General features: G+C 39.3%; 1 protein-coding gene and 1 pseudogene across 2 annotated transcripts in view; one reads left to right on the forward strand and one right to left on the reverse strand.

Annotated features, from left to right (window-relative positions):
* The window catches only part of LOC147337110 (protein NLRC3-like), a 547,272-nt pseudogene that overhangs the window by 381,179 nt on the left and 153,265 nt on the right, over positions 1 to 12,828 (reverse strand). The window lies entirely within an intron of this gene.
* LOC147337114 (uncharacterized) overlaps positions 12,290 to 12,828 on the forward strand; it is a 66,375-nt gene continuing 65,836 nt past the window's right edge. The window contains exon 1 of the mRNA XM_086285754.1: positions 12,290 to 12,422. The gene's annotated coding sequence lies outside the window, so the exon portion shown is untranslated. The remainder of the gene's footprint in view (positions 12,423 to 12,828) is intronic.

The raw sequence follows: 12,828 nt of genomic DNA on the forward strand, positions 1-12,828 counted from the left end.
TTCTTTAGGTGCACAGAGGAGTCTGTGGGAACATCCAGAACTGAGGCATCTTGTGTACAAACGTGTTCAGACCAGATGTCAAATGATGTCAGATGTCATCCGTGAATGGATGCAACTGTGGATCGTTCCAATAAAATGAGACAGTTTTGTAAGTACAAGCCCACTACAACCCATCATCAACATTTTAAATTACATTATACATCTTCACTGATATAAAGCACCACTATTTTAACCTGATTCACTTTTTCCACCCTAACAGTTCATTCCTCAAATCAAACAAGATATTTGACCCTAAAAAAATGCATCAACAAATAATTTTGTAATAAAATATTTATTCTTCAACTTTTACAAGTGAAATCAAACAAGTGTGTTTAAGAGTGAAACCAGAGTGGAAGCTGCTCATATAGAGTCCAACCCAGGCTAAAGTAAGCTGAGTAGAGCAGCACCATCAAAGTGTCGGCTCTCTGAACACGGTGCAAGATCGCCATCTGCAGGACTAAACTAGTTTTTCTCGCCCTCCTCGTCAACATCAAGATGATGTCATCGTACAGCAACTGATTCCCTGTCCGTCTGGAACAAAGCATTTACATTAAAAAAGACATTTACAGAAAATACAAACACCAACAACACATCTCATCATCACATGATATTTTATTATTTATTATATTATATATTTTTATTGTACCATCAACATCAACAAATACCAGCATATTTTCTTTGAGATTGAGTAGAGTGGACCTTTCCCTTGGTTCACTTCCTGCTCGCAGCATCAGCTGACCTCTGACTTCCTGGTTAAGGTCTCTCAGCGTTGACTGGAATATCAAATCGGACTCACACCATGTTCTTGTAATGTGGTCATGTCTGTCCGCTGTTAGAAGAGCATCTCTGGCCTAAACACAATAGGAAGAACAATAACACGGCTAAAAGAAAACAACACATTTCCATATTAGATGAAGGGCACCGTAACTGGAAATGGTAACATTCATCTGATGCTGCTTTGGATTTATCTTCTGTTTTAGATCAACTTTGATCACTTCGAGCCATCTTAAGTCTGTTTGTTCTAACTTCTCACTAACATCTCGTATGATTTAAGATCCCTGCTGTTCCTCACCTGCCCTGTAGGTTTGTGCTTTGACCTCCAGAGGGCGCCAAATCAGCACAGACAGAGAGCTCCATTCAAACTTTGCTGCCATCAGGAATAATTCTTCAAATATAATCATCAGTGTTTGAGCAGTTATGATATCAGGGACAATCTAGACATGTGTGACAATACTGAACATGTCACATGACACACCTCAAACATCATGTGATCCACTCTCAGTCTGCACTTTCATTCATGACTTCAACAGGTTGAAATGAGCTTTGAAGAAACATTCAGTGAAATAAATCTTTCATGGATTCATGTGAGCAGGAGATGAACTTTACAAAGAATCAGTGGATTTATCTTCTGTTTTAGATCAACTTTGATCACTTCGAGCCATCTTAAGTCCGTTTGTTCTTCTCGCTCACTAACGTCTCATACACTCTAAGAAATGATACATTGATGTTGCTGGCATTATGTAAACGTTTTATGTTAAAATTAATGTCACCAATTGATTTTTAACTCTAAACACAAGGATATTGTTTTGATTGTAATTAATAACACAATATTTCAATACAACAAAATGCAGTACATTAAATCCAACGTAAAAAGTTCATTTAAAATGAACAGCACTTTAATTTGAAGAGGATTGTTCTAACAGGCTCTCCGTACTTCTCAGTTTGCACATGTGCAGTGTGGAAGTTTGAACAACCGCCATTTTCAACCGAAACTTGCATCATGCTCAGCAGCCTGGATAAAATCCATTGCCATTTGAGGATTATTTGGTAAGTACAACCATTTAAGGATGACAAATTTGGTTAATGTGTACTAAATGATAAACATCTGACATTTTCGGGAGTACTTCTGTATGTTTTATTCTAAAACAAATGATGTCTGGTAATTTTTTTTTTTTTAGCATTCTAGCTTGTATGCCTCTCACAGGTGTTAGTAGTCAGGCATTTAACAAATATTATTGGGCCCACTTCGGTGTAATTTCCCAAAATGTTTTACGATTCATGTTAAGCTGCAACTTGCCTACTAAGAACTGCAGCTTTAAAGTTACTCCCAACATCTACCGCGCATGCTCCCTGGTGTCAGTAATGAGCACCAGGAGCGCCAGCGATCCTATCCTATTGAAGAATGAAATATATGTATAGTGTATTTTAGAAACATGCATCAAATAAGTTGCTACATTGTTTGAAGGAATTCTACCCCGTGTTGATATCTGGTTTAGTGTCAATATCAGTGATTAAAGTGTAAGACATGCATTTATCTTGTGTCATTAAAATGCAGCATTATGTGTAATACAGCTATATGTAATGCATTTAACTCCTTGTATCAGTTCCATTGATTATCAAAGTGACAATTTGTGTGTTCCCCCCTTCATTTTACGTTGGTCAGCTAGTTCTGTCTGTCAGTAGATGCAACAAAAGTGGCTCAGATGTGATTGTGGTTACTGTTATCTTTTACTGTAACGCTTGTTATCGTAATAAATACCAGAAAATATTGTGATAGGATTTTGAATCCATATTGCCGATTTCTAATCTTCTATTTCATTTTAACATTTTTAGGGGTACAATTAATAATTATGTTGCTGAACAGTAGAATTGATTAAAGCAAAAGTGAAAGCTTTCATGTATTGTCAAAATTGAAAAGCTTCTAGTTTTGTGTTCATATATTTGTTTATCTGACTCAGAAGAGTCAGTGCCTAACCAATCATTAACCTCACTGAATGTCACTAATGTGAGTTGTCAAACACTGTTTAATTACTCATCGCTAATCACTCATCTGTTAATATTTTTGACTTTGGTTTGGGAAGAGGTGGAAAAGAACCAAAATCTTGTCTCACATTGAGTTCTTATCTCCACCAGAATATCAGCATTGATGTTCGACGGGAATGCGTCCTAAAAACTATCTGTGTCTACTTAAATAAAAAGCCAGATGACCTGTTCAAGGAATTCTTGGTAAGTTAGAAAAGGGGAAAGATCAGTTTGTTTGTTTGTTTTTTTTAAAATTTGGGATAGTAAATTGAAGGTGGGCTCATTTGTTCATATGTATCTATATGCAATTAGCTCCCCCCCCCCCCTTTGTTTTCATTTTAAGGATGTGGATCTTAGTGCAAGAAGAGAAACGGAGCAGCTGACTTTAGGAGTCTGTGTTGTTAGACATGAAGGAGCAGACTCTGCAGATACACCTGAGGACATTGGTGTCGTCATAGAAGGATACACTGTGCTGAAAGCTCTTAGTGATGTGGCAAAGGGGTGTGCCCTCCTGCTTGGACTAATCTACAGTCGAAATCTGAGGTACCCAAAGCACCTGAAATACATATTTGAATTTCTTCAGAAGGTGCTGATGGAGTTGGATGGGAACAACCTATGCATGAAGGTGCAAGTTCTGAAAAACAAACTGCTTATAAACTGTTCAGTTTGAATTCCGCAAGAACTTCTGCAAGGCCTCATACTTTTTGTTCATGTTGAACTTTTACCACCATCTAGCTACATTGAACAAGACTGCTCCTAAGTTTGGACTTCATTTTAAGTTTTGGAAAAAAAAATGGTTTTTTAAATATGGACAAAAATGCCACTAAAGTCATTTCTAACTGTTGTTTATAGGACTGTATTGTGAGTTTTCCATTGTACCCGAAGCAAGTTTAAATTAAGTCATGTTAATGTTAAAAATGTTGGAATCACAACACTTTCCAGTTTTAATAACTTGATTTTAACATTCTGTATTATGTCGTCCTGAACTTAATATGCACTTGCATATATGTAAAGATATTTTTGTTTAGGAAAAAGGTATTGATCTAGAATTTTGAACAGCTCAAAGTTTGCTTCAGCACATTTTACACAAAGTGTTATTAAAGTTGGGTTAACTGAATAAAATTGTTTGATTTATTCAATTTACTTTAAATAGAGTAAGTAATTTAATCCTATAGTTTCAGTAGAGCTCATTTAGGGTTAGTCAATTTATCAGATGTACTTTGTAATTTGTTGTTCAAATTAAATGTGTCATACATTTTAGATTTCACTAACCCAGTTGTCTGGATCCGGTTGACATAACTGGGTGGAGTAAATGCAACATCTTATTTTATAGAGTAAGTAGGGCTTGTTTTGGTTGAGTAGATTTTATTTAGTGTTGTCAATTTAAGTCAACATGTTAATTAGATCAACAATATGATATTTAGTTAATACAACACCATTCTTGTGATTTTCATTTAATTAGCCAAAGCCTGACAGATATACTTAAAATTTGTTGTTCAAATTAAGTGTATCATACATTTTATATTTCACTAACCCAGTTATGTGGAACCGGTTGACATAACTGGGTGGAGTAAATGCAACATTTTATTTCTTAGAGTGTATGATTTCAGATCCCTGCTGTTCCCCAGCTGCCCTGTAGGTGGCCTCAGTGTGTCTCACACCATTTACAGATGATTACAGGTCGTTTACAGTTCAAACAGGTCCAACATAAGAAATATGTAGAAAATATCCTGCTATAACAGTTTGGGTCAAAGTGCAGATGTTCCAGATGTTCTGAGTCTGTCTGTGTTTCATGTTAACATGTAGATGTTGGACCAAAGTGAAGCTTTTTGTAGGAAAGTGTAGGAGAGCAACAGATGAACAAGCGTTTCTGTAACAGGAAACAAAAACACGTCATCAGAGGATCTTTATGTTCATCATCATCACTGTTTCCTTGTTCTGTCACAAACACACAACACTTCCTGCTCTCTCTCTGATGGATCTGATTGGCTGTTTCATTCACAGCTTTAACTGCACAACGACACACTTTAAATCATCTGCAGACAAACCTGTGTGTTTGATTTATGAAGAAATAATAAAGATGTGTGTACAGCTGTCCATGAAGCAGCTTCTCACACAAACTCTGACACTTCAGCCACTTTAATTCCTGCAAAGCTGCGTAATAAAGAGCTGTGACTGCTATGAGCTGCTGATGATGACTGCATAAAGCTCTCAGCTGAAGCTTCTTTCATTTATTTTAATGTTAATGTCGCCTTTTTAAGTCTGTGTGAGGATTTTAATGACACACATTAAAGGAGCTTATTTGATTAGAACCAAATTCATGTTGATTTTCAGCCTGAAATGATAAAAACTTTAATAATTCTGTTTATAATCATCAACCTGGAGACTAATGAAAAGTATAATAGTGAAAAAAAGCCTTTATTATTTGAGTAATGCCTGAATCTGCTCAGAGACGGCGACAACACAGAGGTGTTGATGACAGTTTGACATTAACTGAATTAAAAACAAAGTGCTCTTATTGTGAAAATCTGCCTCCTACTTCTTTAAATCATTTTTATGTATTTTTTAACCTCACAGTGAAACATTGAGGCATTAATCTGACACAGTTTGATCAGCAGCTGTGTTTTCACTGACGTTTCACTTTGATTTGTTCAGACTGAGCAGAGAGGATCGGTTCTCTGTGTGCGCACTGCTGAGAAACAGAAGCTCATTTCTGCTGTTTCATGAAAAGTGTTATGGAGGAACAAGAAGTTCAGCCTCTAAACTCTCAGCGTGAGGACTGAGTGAAGAGTTTCAGAGCAGAGAGTTTTGGCTCACAGCTTTTAGCGTCTACACAAAGAGACGATTACGCACTTGATCTGAGAACATCTCCACCTCCTACAAACAAACTCTCCTACGAGCAGCTGTCACAACCACAACAGGCAGAAGACTGGATTTCTTCAGGTCAGATTTCATGCAGTTTGCATAAATTGTGTGTCACAGACATTGTAGTTCACATTTGTGTGACTCGTTTAAATATTCTCCTCCTGAAAGTGAAACTCTTACAAACACATCAGGCCACAACCTGCTGCAGGTTAATGATTGATCTGAAGGCAGCTGACCTTTGAGCAGGAACTTGTGAGTCTTTTATTGTGTTTAATGCTCACAGTGCTGAAGCCTGCAGACACACCCACATCATATTATTTGTTCTCCGGGTTGTTCGGCGTGGTGGAGTGGGAACAGAAACTTTCTGAAGGTTAATTATTGATCAAACTAAAGTCATATTAAGGAGCTACTGGCACGGAGTCAGAGCAGAGCTCAGAAATCTGAAATGTATCAAAGTATATTAAAGTTAAAGAGTTTAGAGAACATTGTTTGGTTAGCTGCCCCAAAGGCATATGACTCTCAATATCACAAGATCAGGTGAGATTTCAGACCAAGGGAAAATCACTGGGATTATCTGCGAAGGGGCAGAAAAGCATAGACCTAGTCTACCTTATAGACATTTTGAAAAGGTAAGAGTGAATCTGTCTTCATTCATCTACATGGAAACATAAAACCAAAAAACAAACCAATACAACCAAATCACTCCCAGTAGGGGTGGGTGATATAAACGATATACGATAGAATCGATTAAATTTGGTCAACGATAGAGATTTTGGCCCTTTCTCAATATGCGTACTTGCGTTCTCGTCTACTCGGGATACGTCATCAGTCGGAGACCAAGTACTGTTCCAATTCGAAGTACGCATCAAGCCAAGTTCTCGCTCCGCCCTTTTTATCGAGCATGCATCGGTGGTGACTTGTGTGGACTTTGTACAGCTAAATATCCCAGAATGCATTTCGTCCAAAACTCAAATGCGGCAATGGCGGACGAGCGGGGCTAAAAACTTTTAGATATTACTCTTTCTGGGTCACAAAATAAACGTTTAAGTTATTTCAAGCGAGAATGTAGCTGTGTAAACTTCAAATATCTGCTCGATTTATCAAGATATCATATATTTCCAAACACGCTCCGACGTTTTCGGAGACGTCTGTGACCCGCCAGCGCCATAGCAGACAGCGAGGTCGAGGATCATTAGAGCTGACGAGAACAGCGCATCGTTTTCAAACCCCCCCCCCCCCGCGGTCTTTTCGCTACTCAGGTTAAACAAACCCCAAACCCCAGCAGCTGCCTATTGTATTGAGTGTCCACTAAAATAAAAATAAAAGTGTTCTAACATCTCACCTGCTTGTTTTTATTAAGGTATGTACACGTATGTACATGTACACTATTTTTATTAATAGAGATTTCACTACTGAGGTTAAACATGATATATAAGTCACTTAGATCACTTCTAAATGTTAATGTTTGGTTTATTTCAGTGTTTTATTTGTTCCTGAGTAAACCGGTTTGGCTGTGATTAAAGTTAAGCTTCATAACATATTACTCACAGTTAAATTAAGAGGGGACGGCAGTAAAAACTCCAGACCTGTGACATCATCAAGTATGCTGGCGTTCCAATTGTACAAATCGCGAGTCCGTGCTCCCGTGCGGTCTCGGCAAGTCCGGTCTCGCCGAGAACGCGAGTACGTACTTGCGTACTTAGAATTGAGAAAGGGCTGTCACTACCCGATCCGTACCGGAAACCCGATCGGTATCCCGCATGCGCAAATCTTACGTCACTTCCTCTCTTTGCCAACATTGCGACATTCAATATATTTGAATGGTACAGTTAGCGCCCAGTTAGCTCCTAGCATTTCTCAACAGCTCTGCCTCCTTTTCGACTGCCCGGGACATTTAAACAATGGATAATCCGTATACAAAGAAATTCATGCTTTTCTCCTCAACAGAGAGTGTCCCCCGATTGAGCAACAGCGCCGTAAAATAAGAAGAATGGCGCCTAATTACAGAGTTAATAATGCAGACTTTGTAATATCTCACGTGTAGATTCATCAGCCAGATGAAGTGTTTACTGGCAATTGACAGTGATAGCGCACATCATCATCACTTTTCCAACAATCCTCTCCTCACAGACAAGCATAAACACACTCGACTATCACTAAATCAAATTTAACACACGTTTGTAATGACGCTAATTCAGTTTATAATAGGGTTTATTCGCTCAGTCAGCAGGTGGCGGTATCCTCGTACACTGGGGAATACACTGCCATTAATAGAACAGAAGAAGAAAACATCTGCACATGCGCGGTACGGATCGGGTAGACTCGATTTGTACGGTCTGACTTTACACATGCGCAGTAAGGATCAGGGAGTCCTGATCCGTAACTATCTTTAGTTTTCGTTTTTGTCTACATTGTACTGAAATGCTTCATTATTGCAAACATTTTAAGATATACTTGTTATTCTTAACATCTTAACAGATACTCTGACCTTTAACTATCGTAAAACGCTACGACCGGAAGTAGAAACCTTTCGCGCATGCGGGGTACCGATCGGGTTTCCGGTACGGATCGGGTAGTGACAAGGGCCTCTGACTATAGGGCTTTGGAGCGTGATGTCACGGGGATGGGCGTGGAAAGGATTTTGGCCCGATCCGCCATTTTGGGGGTCTAGCGCAAGTGAAAAGGGAGCGAAGGCACACACAACAGCCATGGTTCGTATTTGCTGTGTGGTCGGCTGCAATGTTCGATCACACGACCGGCAAGAGAATAAGCTTGAAAATGGTTTATCTTTTCATTCTTTCCCAACTCGGAAGCAACATGAGGCAGCTCGTGTATCGATGTTACCAAACGAAGGCGTCTAGCCTGGATAGCAGCTGTGAGACGAGCTGACGTGCAGTTCTCTTCCATCTCCAAATATCTGTTGGTGCTCCAGACATTTTTATTCCGGTAAGTTCTAAATATGTTCATATCACTCTTTATAGCCTATTAGTTTTATTTTCTATGCGCTCTGAGGTCGTAGCAAATTAGAACAAACATCCTACTGAGTGATTTTGCAGAACTACCTTCTATTTATAGAGTTGCTAATTATTTGACATTATTGCAGCAAACCAGCCGATGAAATGGGTGAAACACATCATGACTGGGTTCCAGCGCTACACGAGGGACCTGCTTCAAACATACCACCATGCCAATCAGATTACTTCTTCCAAGTGAGGGTGAAGAGGTGACACTCCTGGATAAGATGGTGAAGGTTTGCTGCGTTTGGTGAACAGTGTGATAATAAAACCAGGGAAAATGAAACCTGCTCCTGTTAAATGTTCTTAAGTCTTGTGCTGTTAAAATTGCTGTATTTTTTCAAAAGATACAGTAAATAAAGTAATGTTAGTAGTGGGTGATATCATGTAAACACTCATGATTTGGTGTAAACATTTTGTCATTTGTAAACTATAAATGACATGGATTTTACACTGTTACTGATGTGGGGGTCATATGATTGTTGGGTTTTTCTCTGTATCTATGAAGCGCCTTGAGGTGACTTTTGTTGTGATTTGGCGCTATATAAATAAAATTGAATTGAATTGAATGTGATGTTCTATAAGGTGGTTTTAATAAAAAAAAGAGGCAAAAATTAGTTTGTTTCTTTATTCAGCTTTTGAACAGTGCGACTCAGTCAGTAGATATTCAGTAAATGCAAATTATTTACACGGCAGTGCACTACAGGCATAAATCTAGACCCCTAGATAAAACATTATGGGTCATTCCCACAACCCACAGCTTTACTGTGTACCAGCACAGTATCCAATAGCGGTGACAACTCCTCCAAAGTAGCAGGTGGGATTTTTCTTTTTTGAGGACGGCTCCTTTTACCTGTCACTACAGATGGTCTGTGTATGTTTTGATCAAGAGCCTTTTTTGGGCAGCTGAAGAGGAGAAGTCTATCTTATGGCCAACCACTGACTGTATCTTGGTCATATTACCCAGCAAAACCCAGTATGCAGGTTCATCTGTAACAGTCCTTGTGCCACGGATCAACACTGTTCCGTTTACTTTAAACAGAAGAGCAGTGACGTGGGTGCAGGTCTCTGCGACTCCGGCCATACAGGTGCAGCGGGCGGCTTCAACCTTCCCTGTGATGCTCACAGTGACCCATGGCTGCAATGCTGGTTCATTCAGTCTTTGAGAGAGCAGCACCTGAAACACACACAGACAAAATACATTTAAAGACAAGAACTAATGAGCCAAGGCCGACACAAATGTGTTTAATCTACTTTATCATAAATGTAACAAAGTGTTTAGAAAGTCAGCACACACATGTAATTTTTCATTTCTTTATGTGTCCATCGCTGCATGTTATAGTGTAAATCTGCCTGTTCTCTGTCAGAAACCTGCCTGCAGAGAATGAACCTAAAGCATGTAATGCAAGGATGTCATCACTTTAGAGATGGAGAATTGAATCAATTATGAATCACTTAATATAAGGAGATTCTGCAGGTCATTAATCAATGTATAAAACTAAAATAAAATGTATTTTTAGTGACACAAGATACAAACATGGAAGCAAGATGTGTAATTAGGATTATTTATAATAAATATGAATAAATTAGTGCAATTTCTTTAACCATAGAGAATAACTAAATCCTTCAGGACAATGTCACATCAATGCACTGAACTCACTATGTTATCCCTCTAACAGCCTCCACACGTTCTCACTGTAATTTCCCCTCATGAATGAATTTATGCTGCACTAATGTGAATGTTTGCAGGGAAATCAAACACATTTCACACGCAGTACTCGAGCTGACTTACCTTTGTTTGAATGACGACTTGTACACACTGACTCCACAGACAAGGTACGAAAATATGTCAGGCTACGTCAGTAGTGCTAGGTGTTCGGGGTTTCTACTCCACGGCCGTATGTCATACGGGTCCACATTTCCAATGCACGCTATTTTCTGCAAGTACCGCTGCTTTGCCTCTGGACGCAATCGGTCTCTATACAGTTCACTCTCTTTTGAGCTGCTTTTAAGCATCTTTCTTGTAGTCGTTGTTCCAACACAGTGTGTTTTTTTGATTCGTAGACCCCGAAAATGGCGCTGCGCTCCCACAATGCATTGCGGCGTGACGTCAACTCCAAAGCCCTATATCGCTCTATCGCGTGTTGATGATGTCATCAAGCTGCGCCTTTTTTGGTCGAAAGCATCGCAACGGCTACAACAATTATCATCTGCAATTATGGCGGGCAACAGTCATAACAAAGAGATAAAGCACTTTTGAAATGCGGGGAAAGCCAAAAACTGCGCTTCCTCCACTTCCGTAACATCGATTCATTAATGTTGAATTCTCTCGCAGCTGCTCTGTTCCCATGTTGCTGCAGTATATTAATAACTAACCTCGTATTATGGATGAATAATCTCAGTTGTTCTCCTGACTGAAGTTTGGCCCGTGTACAGCATCCTGCTATGCGACTGCATTTGTCCCTGACCACCAGAATCCCTCACGTTAACTTTTATCGAGTGGAAAAAGAGTTGGCGTTCATCCTCCGGCTTCACTGTGCTAATGTTATGCTAACATAGCTGTGTCGCTAGCAATCACGTAGCACAACATTATATACCAGGTAGTCCAACTTCAGTAACCCTGCAAACGCCACTGCTGTTTAGTTTTCTGTCTTCATTTATGTTGGAAGTGGTAGCAGAGCTGTTTGAATTAGTTTCAAAAATCTCTCAGTCAGAAGATGGTATGAAATGTTTAGGTGTACACTAGCGAGCTGACTTCCTGTTAACTTCTAACTCCGTTAAATTTAATAAATTCTGTTTTCATAGATGTTAAACTTAATTGTTACACCTGGTAAAGCAGCAACGCTGATGATTTTATTACAGATGAAAGAATTTAGACTGTTTTTAACTCTTAGTGTTCGTTTGACTTTGGGACCTGAAGCTGACGGAGTTTTGGACCCAGATTCCTCCGCGAAGCTCTTCACTACGGCAGCCGTAATGCTCTGACGATCCATCAAGCAGTGCGGCTTACCAAAGCTGTACTAAAACATTTTTTAACAGATTTCTGCAGCCCAAATCGGTTCGAGGTCAGTAAGCTCATCTAGAATTCATACATAAGCCACACTCTTGATTTTTGAGAAAAGTAAAGGATTTTAAGTCCTTATAGTGTGGAAAATACGTTATACAGAAGAAAAGAATATATCGCGATATATATCATTACCGCACGTGCTTCAAATTATACCGCGATATGGATTTAAGGCCATATTGCCCAGCCCTAACTCCCAATTTATTTACAACATTTGAAACATACAGTGTAGCTCCGTCAAAACACCCCAAGGCCAAGTGAAAGAGCTGAGAGGGAAAAGATCATGATTAATGATTTATTTAAACTCATAACTGGGTGCAGCAGCTGAGCTTTGACCTGTGAGCTGCAGCTCAAGCTTCTTTTATGGTTCAGTGTTTAATGTGTAAACTGTTTATCACTGCAGAGACGCCTACAGGCTATCTACTGTTCAAAAGTGAATTGTTATATACAGTGTGGCAGCTGACCTTTGACCTGTGAACTTCAGACTCTTTGCTGGTGTGAAGTGTTTAATCTGACGCAGCCTGCAGACACAGAGGACTGCTGACGGAGAAGAAGCAGAGGATTTTCTCTGTTTCTACACAGACCTGGTCCAGGCAGCAGAGAGCTGCAGAGTGAAGACGTTCATTGGAAGAAGCTGAGTAAGTTCAACATCCTCTTTGAATCCTGGATCAGGAAGTGAATATTTGGTGTTTAAATAAGGTTTCTGTCTTTGACTCAGTCTGCTGTCACTTTTTAGAGAGAAAAGGAGATTTTAGATTAACTGGTGTTCCTGCTGCTCTAGCATTAAAGGACAGTATAGGTGACCGCGCTGATGCCTGTTTATAATTTCACCAATGCTAATAAACTGTTAGCTAAATTTTCTTGTTTTCAGAGGTAAACAGAGGTGACAGGAGCAGATAATAAGGATTAAATATTATGCTGAATAACTAAATTCTGCTAGTCTGTGACGTAACTCCCAGCAGCATCGCCTCATTTCTTTGACCTTGACCTAGCTAAGCTAACATGAGTTAGCTTAGCTAGCAGAGCAGCTATCTCTGCTGTCTG

Source organism: Aulonocara sp. 'chitande type north' Nkhata Bay, linkage group LG3 (genome assembly GCF_057382095.1).
Source record: "Aulonocara sp. 'chitande type north' Nkhata Bay isolate Kocher_YH1m ecotype deep benthic linkage group LG3, A_spYH_male_GT1.1, whole genome shotgun sequence".
NCBI classification, from domain to species: Eukaryota; Metazoa; Chordata; class Actinopteri; order Cichliformes; family Cichlidae; genus Aulonocara; species Aulonocara sp. 'chitande type north' Nkhata Bay.